The sequence below is a fragment of the Felis catus genome, chromosome B3 (genome assembly GCF_018350175.1).
Source record: "Felis catus isolate Fca126 chromosome B3, F.catus_Fca126_mat1.0, whole genome shotgun sequence".
Taxonomy (NCBI): Eukaryota; Metazoa; Chordata; class Mammalia; order Carnivora; family Felidae; genus Felis; species Felis catus.
In genome coordinates this window covers 101,593,741-101,606,467 of record NC_058373.1, presented here as the reverse complement: position 1 = coordinate 101,606,467, position 12,727 = coordinate 101,593,741, and the positions used below count along the sequence as shown (strand labels likewise).

The following is a 12,727-nucleotide window of genomic DNA, read 5'->3' as shown; positions in this document are numbered from 1 at the left end:
TGGCTCCATTGACAGTACAGTTGAACGACACGTGTTTGAACTACGCAGGTCTGCTTATACAGTATTTTTTACAGTACAGTACTGTAAATGTGTTTTCTCTTCCTTATGATTTTCTTAATAACATTTCTTTTCTCTAAGTTTATTATGAGAATACGGTATATAATACATATAACACAACTGTATAAAATACATATATCATATAGTTAATCGAGTGTTTCTGTTATCAGTAAGGCTTCCGGTCAACAAGAGGCTATTAGTAGTTAAGTTCTTGGGGAATCAAAAGCCATACATGAATTTTTAACTCTGTGGGGAGATCAGTGCCCCAACCTCCGAGTTGTTCAAGGGTCGACTGTATTTATTGAAGGCTTGCTGTCTTCTAGGCGCTGTGCTAACACCTATTCTTTTATTTAATCCTCACAAGGATGCTTGGGATATTAATACCATTGTTATCCCCATTTTACAGATGAGATAACTGAGATCCAGAAAGGTTACTAACTTGCTTCAAATCACACAAGTAGGACACACTAGAGGCAGAGTCAGGGCTTGACCCCGGGCCTGCAGGGCATCCTCTCCAGTCCAACCTCTCACACAAGTGCCAGCACTCACCCACCTTCCAACTGAGTGTCTCCAGCTGGATATTCCACCAGCACCTCAAGATTTTAATGTATGAAAGTAAAATTCATGCCTCTTCTGTCTGTTCCAGTTAGCATCCTGTTCCTCTTCTCTTAGGCCTCTCTCGGAACCTCAGCTTGTTCTTCTTTCTTCCCGCTTCTTGCTTGCCACATCGAGAAGGTTGCCTGGTTTTGCTGGCGTCCGTCTCCCACTTTCCATTCCTGGTGCCACGGGTGCTATCCAGTGTCACCTGCTAATTTGTCCCGGGCTGCTAGTCTCCACCATCTCCAGTTAATAAGAACGCTGCTGCTAGATAAAGCTTCTTCTTCTTCTTTTTTTTTTTTAAGTTTATTTATTTACTTTGAGAGAGAGAGAGAGAGCACACATGTGCGCACAAAGCAAAAGAGGGGCAGAGACAGGGAGAGAGAATCCCAAGAAAGCTCCCCACTCTTAGAGGAACCTGATGCGGGACTCGAACTCATGAACCATGTGAGATTATGACCTAAGCCTAAATCAAGAGTTAGACACTTAACTGACTGAGTCACCGAGGCACCCCAGATAGAGCTTCTCTTAAAGCCCAGGTCTGATTATATCACTCTCTGCTCAAAGTTTAATAGATGAGTAATGACAGTGGGCTACTTCCTACGGACTCAAGAGAATGTCCAGCCTCGTTACTCATTTAAGGCCTCCAACGATAGTCTTCAGGCAGACTTCCCAATGTTAAATTACATGAAGTTATCTTCATATCCATTGTTTCCCCTCACATCCTTTTATTCTAAGTCGCCTCTTTCCAATGCCATACCCTTTGCTTCTGTGTCTTTATTTATGTGTTACTGTTGCCTGCATTGTGCTCTCTGTCACCTCTACCTGCTGACATCCTAACTGTTGTCCCAGGTGCCACTTCTTCCCTGAGACTCCCCTGTCACCCTGTTGGAAGTGACCTGTCTCTCCTTGGGATGCTGGTGGCATTTTATACCGTGTAAGGGAGTAGTCCCGTGCTGCCCTACCTCATCCCTTAGATTTCGACTTCTGGAAGTCAGGCATCTTGTCTTATTCATATTTCAGTTCTCCTCAGGGCCTAGTCCAGGAACTCAAATATTCACTGAGGACAAGAATGGGGTTGGAAGAGGTTGGCAGATGAAGGGTGAGAGAGCTGAGAGAAAACTGGATTCTAGGCACATAACCAATACTTTAGATGTCCCCTGAATTTCTCTGAAGAAGTAACTCCAACTTCATCCATATTTTTGTCTTAGGCTTCTCTGCTGCTATCGTGTCACGTTGTCTTTGTCTTTCCCCTTCCCCTTCTCCTTCTTCTTCAGATTATTTTCTTTTCACTCTCTTTTGCTCTGCCAGAAACTTCCACCTTTTAGGATTAAATCAACTCTCTTCAGTCACCTCAGAAATTCATTTGTACTTATTTCAAGGATTTGTGTTTTACATATTCTAAAAATATTCTTATAGCCTCTGTCATTTACATTTTGGGAAGTTTAAATTTGTGGTTATTTGCCCTTGTCCTCTATTCCCCAGTCACCTGTTCACCAAGGGCAGGGCCTTAGTTACCTGTTTGCTGAGGGCAGGGCCATTGTGTGGCACAACATCAGGGCCCCACCATCAGTACCTTGTAGGAATGGCATTTTCTGTAGTTGAGCAGTGCTCAGTCCCCTCAGCAGTATGGGGCAGCCCGATTGTGGACTCACAAAGGTCCAGTGCACGTTTGGCTGGCTTCTGATCATTTTGTAAGTCGTCATGGGCTCATCTGGACCCTGGCTATCTCCAGATGTATTGAATGAGAAGCCAACTGTGTGCTGGTTTCTTCAGTCACTCATACAGTTTCAGGAAAGCAGGCTCCTGTTTGGACATCCAGCCCTTGTCTGTTCTGTTATTGCACATACAGAGACTCCACAGACTATGGATGTGAGAGCTGGGGCCTGAGAAACCACTTGCAGGTGCTAAATGTCACGTTTGGGTATTGAGATTGGCACCAAGAGGAGAAAATACTTGGAATCCAACAGGATTGCCAATTACGAGAAGTTAGTTGTGGTCTTTTGTGTCAAAATTATGTGCTTGTTTAAGCCTTGGGTACTATGGCGATTGGTCCTGTGGAAACACAAAGACAAATAATGCTTTATGGTAGTCTACCACCTGTGCCTGTCAAGTTTCCTAATTGCCCCTTCCTAAACCTACTTCTTGCAGAATAAATGTACCGGGTAGTGTAATGAGATGTTTCCCCTTCAAGTGTTAGGACTGCTTACTCCCCCACTTGGGATGCCCAGCCCTCTGAATGCCACAGCAACTAGGGACAGGGGCTTTCCTTCAGGGGAGTCATGGTGTGCAATTTTCTTGGAACTCATTGTGAGTTGAAGGGAAAAATGACCCAGAGGAGGACAAGCAAGAAGAGACAGCCCATTAGCAGCGAAACCATATGACAAAGTAAAAAGCAACTTCAGAGCTGTCAGCACAACAGCTGGGGGAACATGCCAAGAAGCCAGATGCTGCTGCTGAAAGACTATTTTCCACAAAGCTTGGGCCTGTGATGTTCATCTCAGCCCCATGTGTGGCCCTGGGCACGGGGCTTTATTGCTGGATAAAATAACAAAGGCAGGGAGAGGGGGGAATTGCATGCATGCCTGGGGGCTGACTTACAAAGTTAAGGCAGACACTAAGAAGTGGAAATCCTGTTCATATAATCTACCAACATTATTAGGAATTAGAACTCTGTGCTTACCTCTCCAGAAGGGGTTTATTTGGAAGGCTACCTAACACGTGGCATATTTTAATTTGAAGCTGGATATTAGGTTGGTGTCAGACTAGCTCATTCTATCAGACTTTCTAGCTTCTTTTTTGTGGGCCCCAGCATATTCATATATGTGAAGTCTTCTGCTATTGATCTTTGTTCCAGATAAGTGGAATTTCTTCTCATTTTACAGATGAATGGACTGAAAAGAATCTTAACCGACTTAAAGGAATGTGGAGTGGTTTGCTTAAAGTTATTCCATTTGACATCTCCAGGAATAGAGCTTCCTGAGTGCTGAAGTCTGGTCTTTAGTGCCTTACCCCTGGACTGTACCCCCCCCCCCCCCCCGCTTTCTTCCTCTACGTGTCCTCTCTTCGGGTTTACCTGTTTCTATCACCTGTTCTCTCCTCTTCCCCCTCCACCCTGGACTACAGATGCAGGGAAACAATATATTTCCTTTCAGACTCAAAAGACTACTAGGGGAGTCATTTCTTGATTTCCTGGGAAAGCAAAGCATTTTCTTTTTTTTAAAGATGATTTGTCAGGGCACCTGGGTGGCTCAGTTGGTTGAGCGTCCAACTCTTGATTTCAGCTCAAGTTGTGATCTTACAGTCATGAGATTGAGCCCTGTATCAGGCTCCATGCTGAGCATGGAATTTGCTTAAGATTCTCTCTCCCCCTCTCTCTCTCCCCCTCCCCCCAGCTTGCACATGTGTGCAGTCTCTCTCTCTTAAAAAAAAAAAGATGATTTGTACTGGGAAAAATTTCTGGAAACAAGCTGGATAGATAATTAACAAAAATCTTGAGGTGTGAGGAAATGATTCTTAATGCATCAGGCAAATAGAACAGTCTGAAGATAAATTGTAGAAATCAAGCTTTGTGCATTTCCTAAAGTCTTTGGGGGGTGAGAGAACTTTCCCATCATATTTCTTGGGTGTCCAGTCTTGGTTTATTCATTCCCCCACTGAAAGAGAACAGATGTAGAACAAATGTAAAGTACTGAGTCGTCTAAAGCTCAGATACCTTGTAGCTGGTATTGTAGTGTGGTTCTGCCTGGACATATTTTTATGGGGTTGGGGGAAGTTTGAAGATCTTGGGGTTTGCTGGCCAGGCCATTGAGACCTGGGGGATGAATTTCAAACAGGCATAAAAAGGAGGTGTTTTCCTCATTGTTTTTTTTCTCTGTTTTCTGAGCTTTTCTTCTGTTTTTGAGCAATTAAGAAGTTCTCATTACCTTAGCTTGGGCTTTCTCCAGAAAGCAAAGCTGGAGAGAAGGGCTTGTGTGCAATCCGAAGGGAATGAGAGAGAGAGAGAGAGAGACAGAGAGAGAGAGAGACAGAGAGAGAGACAGAGAGAGAGACAGAGAGAGAGAGAATGAGAAAGGAGGGTTGGGAATAGTGACCTGGAAAGAGGGAAAGCCAAGACAAGGTTCATCACTGAGCTGGTCACCACCTTGGGCAACTGGGACTCAGTTCACTGGGAATCGTGTGAGGAGTCATAGAGAATGCACCTCAGGATTCTCTGCCTAAGCGACAGAAGAGGGCACCACTTTGTCCACTGGTTCCCATGCTCCATAGGTCAAGGTTTGTCCCATGGGCTTACCTTCCTTGAACTTCCAGGTTTATGAAATGTGAATGACAAGATGTCCCGTGCTGCCATGTAAGAGGAGCCTCCCAGACAAAACATGAGAGATTGTGGGTGCAGCTGAGGCCAAGTTGCTGCTGGCTGTACCTGTGTGCAGCTGATGGCTACAGCAATGGCTTGAGAGGATCTGCAGGGGAACCAGAGGTATCTGAAGGTCATGGGTCCATCATGGCCCTGGCATGATAGGGTGGCCTTGAGATATAGGGCCAAGCACAGTTCTTGGGCAGGTATTAGGTCCTCTACAAGATTGTGTTGAATTCCATCTGTTTCATTGATTTTTCTCTGAAGTTTTCTTATGGACTACAGCTATAGGATGCCCTGTTTTTCTGCCATTGGCCTTAGACACAGGATGAAACGAGAACATGACTTAGTGTTCAGTAATCATTTTCTGCATTGCCTGATGAATGAGTCAGGGCCCCAGTAGAAACCAATGGCATACTCAAGAGAGCAAGCCAAGAAAAGGGTTTAATTATAAAGGTTTGGGTACAGTCAAGGAAAACCAGGAATATTGGAAAGCCTTACCACCATTAGACTGCAGGAGCGAGAGGAGGGCACAGTTACTGAGCCCTGAGAATGGTAGTTGTGGCTGGACTGGAAGGTTGCAGGAGAGGAGCTGTGGCCTTCAGGAGAAAGACATGTCCAATCCATAGAGACCCAGCAGGGAAGGAGCTGGGGGAATAAATACCCTGATCTCACTCTCCTCTTGCCCTCTGATCTCTTGACGGTGCCTTCCATTGGTGGATCTCAACTAGAAGGCAGAGGGATGGGAGCCCAAGACGAAGTCCATGTGGCTCAGCCTTCCTGGGCACAGAGCAGAGTGGAGAAGGGTAGGGGGTAGATCTGGAGGGGCAAGTGGAAGACATCCAGTAGGCTGGTGTTCAGTGTATACTGGCAGTTTATGGTCCGGCTCTGACTTATTGGGTTTTGGGTGCTATTCACACCCACTTGGAACTGGCTTGCTTTAGTACAAATAAAGATTCTTTAGACCTAAAAAATGACTGGCTCAGTACAGATCTAACTGGGGGGATGTGGCTCGGAGTGTGGCTAGATGGATCACTGTGGGATTTTAATATATTCAGTTACTTGGAAAACATTTTTTAACAATGAGATTAGAGAGACATTTATTTACTATGTAAAAATTGTGTTGGCCCATGGACAAAGAATAGAAGGGGGAAGATGAGATTAAAAGCAAGTTCATGGTTTGTGGTGAAAGTGGGGGAAATTTTCTCTCTTCTAATTTCCTTTGTTGCTATTTTAGTGCCTTTTTTGCAATAAATGAAAAATAAAGAAAAGCCACTAGTCACCTCGATGAGCTTGTTTAGGCTTCTGGACAACCATGCTGGCTATACCAAACATCTTGGACGAGGAAGGCTTTAAACATGAAAATTTCTTGCCTGAGTCTTGGAAACTTAAACTAGAATCCATGTGAGGTTCATTTTAATAGAGCCCTCTAGGTTTTTAAGCATTTTTTCCCATAATTACTTCTGTTTTCTTTATAAGCAGTTTTATGGGGAGTGGAGGGGAGGTATTTTCCTTTACCCCTTCAAGTGGCTTCGTGCCCAGTTCCCAGGTCACTGCGGATGCACAGAGCGAGATCCAGTCTCTTACACAACTTGGGATAAGTGGGACATCCAGGGTTCTGAGGCCTGTCCATTCTTTTGGGAGTCACAGGGAGAAACGGTGTGATTATTGGGTGCGGTGCAAGGGGGTGTGGGGAGCCAGGCTTTACAGAGCACTGCGGAGAGGGGCGCCTGGGTGGCTCAGTTGGTTAAGTGTCTAACTCTTGATTTTGGCTCAGGTCATGATCTCATGGTTCATGAGTTCGAGCCCTGCATTGGGCTCTGCACTGACCGTGGGAAGCCTGCTGGGGATTCTCTGGCTCTCTGTCTGTCTTTCATTCTCTCAAAAATAAATAAGTAAACATTTAAAAATAACAGCAGCAGCTTCCCCATCTCACCTCTCTCTGATGGGGGGACTGCACTGCTTGCCAGTCAAAGCTGGTGTCACTAATGTTTACCAGTGAACACAGACTGAATGCCAGACACTGCTTCTGGCACGTGACCCCAAGAGCTGGAGACAGGCAATACTTCTCTTTCTAATTTTTTTTTTTTTACTTTTATTTATTTTTGAGATACAGAGTGAGACAGAGTGTGAGTGGGGGAGGAGCAGAGAGAGAAGGAGACACAGAATCTGAAGCTTGCTCCAGGCTCTGAGCAAGTGTTCAGCACAGAGTCCGATGTGGGGCTCGAACCCACGAACCCTGATATCATAACCTGAGCCGAAGTCGGACGCTCAACTGACTGAGCCACACAGGCGCCCCAATACTTCTCTTTCTAACTGCAAGTGCAAACCTGACTCTGGTATCTTTGGACTGTCATGAGAATTTGCCCTGAGAAAAATGTTTTAGTTGAAAGGTATTGTTTCTGGTCTCATGGACTATGACCAGTTGACAGGTTATCTGAGCTGAACTGGATCAGGGGCCTGGCTTCCAGATGTGAACTGGTAGTTTGGTTTTCCATTCTCCTATCACCCCTATCTGCCCAACAAGGATGAAAAAGAAAGAAAAATGTGTGTGTGTGTGTGTGTGTGTGTGTGTGTGTGTGTGTGTGTTGAGGAGAAAGAAGTAGCTGGCTGGTTCCTGGCATGTATCTGATGGCTTCAGGTTGGGACTGCATCATCTAAAGAGAATTTTGTTTGAATGAAATAGAGACAATACTATTCTATCTGTGGCAAGATAGTTGCCTGTCTTAATTCATTGCAAGGAGCCACTGTGGACTTATGGCAGAATTTACCAGCAGCTGATCATGGCCTCTAGATTTGTAGCAAAATTAAAAACTTAAAAAGACAAGCTGGTAAGGTTTCTGTGCCTCAATGTGGTTGCTTGGTATTCTTCTTCTTGGTAAGAAATTTATTTTGAGTTGTCTGAGATGTCTTGAATGTCAACTGTGTGTTTGAGATGGAGTTTCATAAGACAAAGGATGGGACTATCATCTGTGAGAAGAGTGAAGGGAAATTGAATCAGGAGGGCTGGGCTTAAGACCTTAGTTTTTCATGGGTTCTGGAGACACATTCACAGTCTGTGGACAAGTCCCTTTTGCTTCCGTGCTGATTTCCTGCCCTTTGTAAAACTGGAATTTTGTCTGTGTGCCTGCACTTCAAGGAGCAGAGGATGTGTCACAGCAGAGATCTTACCAGCTTTGGGGCTGGACAGCTTGGGTTCACAGCTTTACCTGGAAGCCCTCCAGCCCACTAAAGGCAAGATAGTGGACTTTTCTGTGCTTCCTTTTCTTAATGTACAAAAGAGAATACTAATTGCTTACCCTGTCGGATTCTTGTGGTGCTTAAATGAAACAACATGTCTAGTTATCTTATGGTAAGGTTGTTCTTATTTAAATTATCTATCTTAAACTAGATCTTTTCATGCCTCACTCTTGTCTGACTTCCTGAGCCCTCAAATACCCCCCCCCCAAAAGTGCAATATGGGAGAGAAGGCGCTATACCCCAAACAGAGAGTGTGTGGCTGATGATTAGGAAATCCACATGACTCAACATCCCGAGGGGTGGGAGATGGACAGTGTTAGCCATGTGTGCAAAACGTCCCTCAGCCAGCACAGACAGATAGAGCTCCGAGCTGTTTTTAAGGAGCAACCTAAACCTGCACATCAGAGGTGGAAGTCCGATTTTACAGAGGGTTTCAATCCACCTCCAGGCCGGAGCCACTGGACAAGTGATTTTCAGACCCTGCCTGTTCTCAGGCCCCGAGTCTCTGACCGAGAACTCTCTCTGGCTCTGCTTTGTAACTGTAGCCGCACCGCACACGCGAGACCCAGTGCAAGTGCAAGGACAAGACAAAAACATTAGGAATTGTTTCAAAGGCAGAGACAAATGTAAAACTAATATAAAAATAATAGCACTCTCTTGACCCCGTATCTTTGAGGTTTGTGGGGCCTCGGAGCTCTCTAACATATTGTTTCATGGTTTAATCTGCTCTGCATTTCTCTGAGTTTAGTGATGCTGGGAAAGCAGGGTACAGGACTCTAGGAACAGAAACAAAGAACAGAAAAACAGGGAGGGCTTGGAACATTAAATTTTTTAAAATATTTTTTGTTTTCTTCTCAGAATGCGTCCCATCATATTCTTGAAAAAGAAATCCATACAGAAAGTTTTTTCGAACAAATCAGTGTGTGTGTGTGTGTGTGTGTGTGTGTGTATTTATGGTTGATCTCTACTCATTTATATTCATCACGGATAGATTTTGCTTGTTACATTAGAATAATAAAAAAAATGAGTAAAGAACAATAGGGGACTTTAGTGCTTTCTTCCCTCCCTCTCTCTTTCTTTGAAGATTTCTAAAATAAATTGGCAAGATAAAATTCAGGATGTCAAAAAAAAAAAAAAAACCAAACGAACATGCTTTAACAGCTAATGTTTAACGATTTGGAAATGAGATATTTATTTGTTGTAGCTTTAAAATTAAATTTGTTGTGTTTATCGAGCACCTACTAAGTGCTCAGGAAAAAATAAGTATACAACTCAGTTCTTTTTTTTTTATTTTTAAAAATGTTTACTTATTTTTAAGAGAGAGAGAGAATCAGAGAGAGAGGGAGACACAATCTGAAACAGGCTCCAGGCTCTGCTGTCAGCACAGAGCCTGATGCGGAGCTTAAACTCATGAACCTCAGATCATGACCTGAGCCGAAGTCAGATGCTTAATTGACTGAGCCACCCAGGAGCCCCACAACTCAGTTCTTATCCCTGAGAAGCTTATAGTCCTGTCAGAGGTAGTTGGAGTCAGGGTGGGTGGAGGGCCTGGACATGTAGGAAATAGGGTTATAGTAACCCAAATGCATGCGTTCAAATGCTCAAGAAACTTGGAGGCGGTGGGGGAAAAAGTGACCAGTGAGGGCTGGAGGGCTAGGAATGCCAGAGGGAGGAGCTGGACCATTTGGGGCTTTTGAGAGATTTTCTTCTTCTTACAAAAGGGCCTCAATAAAGCAATTGTTTGTGCCCCCTTCTAACCTTGGCACTTATGGAGGCCAAAGAGTGAAGCAAAGGATTTGTGCTATGTTTCCTTTGTCCCCTGAGTAGAGGGCATAAGCACCTGGAAAGCCCTTGTCGCTTTGCTCCAGGGATCAGCAGACCTAACTGATTTTCAGTGAGCACGTGGTCAGGCCAGATCTGCTGGAAACAGTGACCAGATCTCTGGCTTCCAAGCTTGGGCAGTTCTAGAAGACCATAAGCTCTGTGACTCGGAGCTGTTGTTTAGTCTCCCTGGACACCAGCATGGGGCTTTGGTGCTTCACGGCCTGAGCCTGGTTGAATTGTAGTAGTTCTGATGCTACATTTTTAATTTGAGGTCCCTGGGATCCTTCCAGTCTTTCCATTTACATGCCATCACTTAGGGAGGTCTGTCTGGATTGCCCTAGCGAACGTGGTCACAACCTCTATTATTCTTCAGCCCAGCATCCTGTTTATTTTGCTCAGGCACTAGTCACAAACTAATTATTCTGTTTATTGGTTTCGATGAGGAGAGCGGTCCCTCCATACCAAGACAACATTCTGTGTCAGTAGTTGTAGATAAAGAAAGGTTAAAGTCTTTTTTTTTTTTTAAAGTTTATTTATTTATTTATTTTGACAGAGAGAGAGAGAGAGAGAGAGAGAGAGAGCGAGCAGGAGAGGGGCAGAGAGAGAGGGAGAGAGAGAATCCCAAGCAGGCTCTGCACTGCCAGCACAGCCTGATGTGGGGCTCGAACTCACAAACTGTGAGATCATGACAGCTGAAACCAAGAGTCAGGTGCTTAACTGACTGAGTCACCCAGGCACCCCAAGGTTAAAGTATCGATAGGGTTTTCACTCTCCTTTCAAATAGCCTTCTGGAAGTTTATGGATGGCCATAGGTCTGCGTCCCTTCCCTTGCTGAGTATTGCAAGGTTTTCTCTTTCCCACCTGAGTGTCATGAGCCCAAGAGCTTCCTCGGCAAGGTGCTCAGGCCCCTCTGGAGTAATTTCAATGTGGCCACTGGGAGTGCTGGGCCTGGTCTCTAGGTCATTGGCTTCATGTCTGTCCCTGCAATGCACTTCTGATCAATGCCAAAAACATATTTCAAGTTCTGAGTCTAGGGTACCTTTCTTTCCCCTCCACCATTTGGTATTGAATGTTTGTCTTCCCTCGTGTCATACCACGAGGAGAAGGAACACGTATGTCTTGTTCTTTCTTATGTTCCCAGGGTGTAGCAGAGTGTCTGACCCATACTAGGTTCTCAGTCAAGATTAATCTTTGCTTCTTCCCATCCACTCCAGCCACCTTTTTCTTCTGACATGGCCCCCATCTCCCAGCACCTGTGAAGCCCATCCCGGCCACCGAAACCTGCAGGGTGGAGAGGAGGGAGAGGAGGGAGAGGGAGAACAATCGCTTCTGGTTCTTCCACTAATTGGTAACAAGATGTCTTCTGGGAGGTTTGGGGAAGGGGTGGAAGAATACAAAGACTCCCCAGAAATCACCCCCTACTTCCCTGTGTCCCTCACTCTCCAACCCAACTTTTCAGTTCAGCCTGGTGGCTATTTGTTTTTCATTGGCCTCTCCTCTCCTCTTGCAGTCTCTCTGCCCAGCTCCCTATGTGGGCCGTTCTTGTTCTTGGATGCTTGGATCGCTCTTTATCTCCTCGCCATCTGTGTAAGGGGATCCTGCCAAGATGATCAGATGTGAACTCAGCGCCAGAAACATTTTAATTAATTTATGGTGATAAAATGCGAAAAGAAAACCAATGAGGAAAGTCTGGGCCAAAGAAAATTAAACATAAGAGGAAACAAAGAAACTGGAGCCATGTGGCCTTGGAAGGAAGGGCCTGGTTGGCAAAGGAGCCAGCAAACACTCTCTCTCTTGCCCTCTTCTCTTTTCTAATAACGCCCAAGTGGAAAAGCCACAGAGGACCCAGGGACTCGAGGGGGCAAGCGAGAAAATTGAGTAGCTTGCTCTTGGCCTTGGCTTCTGGATTAGGTTAAGTGAACATGGGTGTGTAGAAGACAGAGAGCAAGGCTGTAGGATTGCCGACCCCTGTTGTAATAGGGGTGGTCGGTGTTTCTCAGGTAAGCAGAAGAGGGAAGAGTCTTAAGCTCCAGCTCTGGAAAAACCTTCAGCAGATGCTTAAATAAGTCAATATTTAATGTAAGGATGGCTTCCTTGCAGCCTGACAAATACTACTTGGATGGGGGTAATGCCTCAATTGGGAAAACGCTGAAGAAAACCAGTATTAGCTAGCTTTTTCCCAGCTGAGACAAAAACAGGTTAGCAATACTGGCTACCAGGTCATTTGACTTATTTGCAAGGTTGATTTGATTTAGTTTTTCTTCCTTTTCCCTCTTTTTAATGTGAAATACTTACCAAGTGCTGAATAAAGACAAATTTTGCAGTGACTCTTTCTAACTGAAAACTCAAGACCAGAGGAAAAGGGGGAAATACTTGTGGACCAGCACATAGGAATTTTATCAAAATAAGAAGTTATTTTGTTTCTAATTTATTTGGGTATTTTATTTTTATAGATATTATGGTCTTAATCCAACTGGTGTAATTCAAGGAAAAGAATAGACTCTTAAAAGCAACTGGGAGACGGATATAGCAGTGAAAGGAAAAATGGGGACACATTAGTTGAAGACAAGGAAAGAAATGAGACCAATTTCTCAGTGATATTAAGGAATCTAGAGCACATATTGCCTATTTTTCCTAATGAAGAAGGAACTA

The 12,727-nt window shown here is 44.6% G+C and overlaps 1 long non-coding RNA gene across 1 annotated transcript; it reads left to right on the top strand.

The window, feature by feature from the left end:
* The first annotated feature begins 10,732 nt into the window (after window positions 1-10,732).
* On the top strand, window positions 10,733-12,402 carry LOC123386089. Its single transcript, XR_006599605.1, has 2 exons — window positions 10,733-11,423; window positions 11,586-12,402. It is a non-coding gene; the product is annotated as an uncharacterized LOC123386089 (long non-coding RNA).
* Window positions 12,403-12,727: the final 325 nt, after the last annotated feature.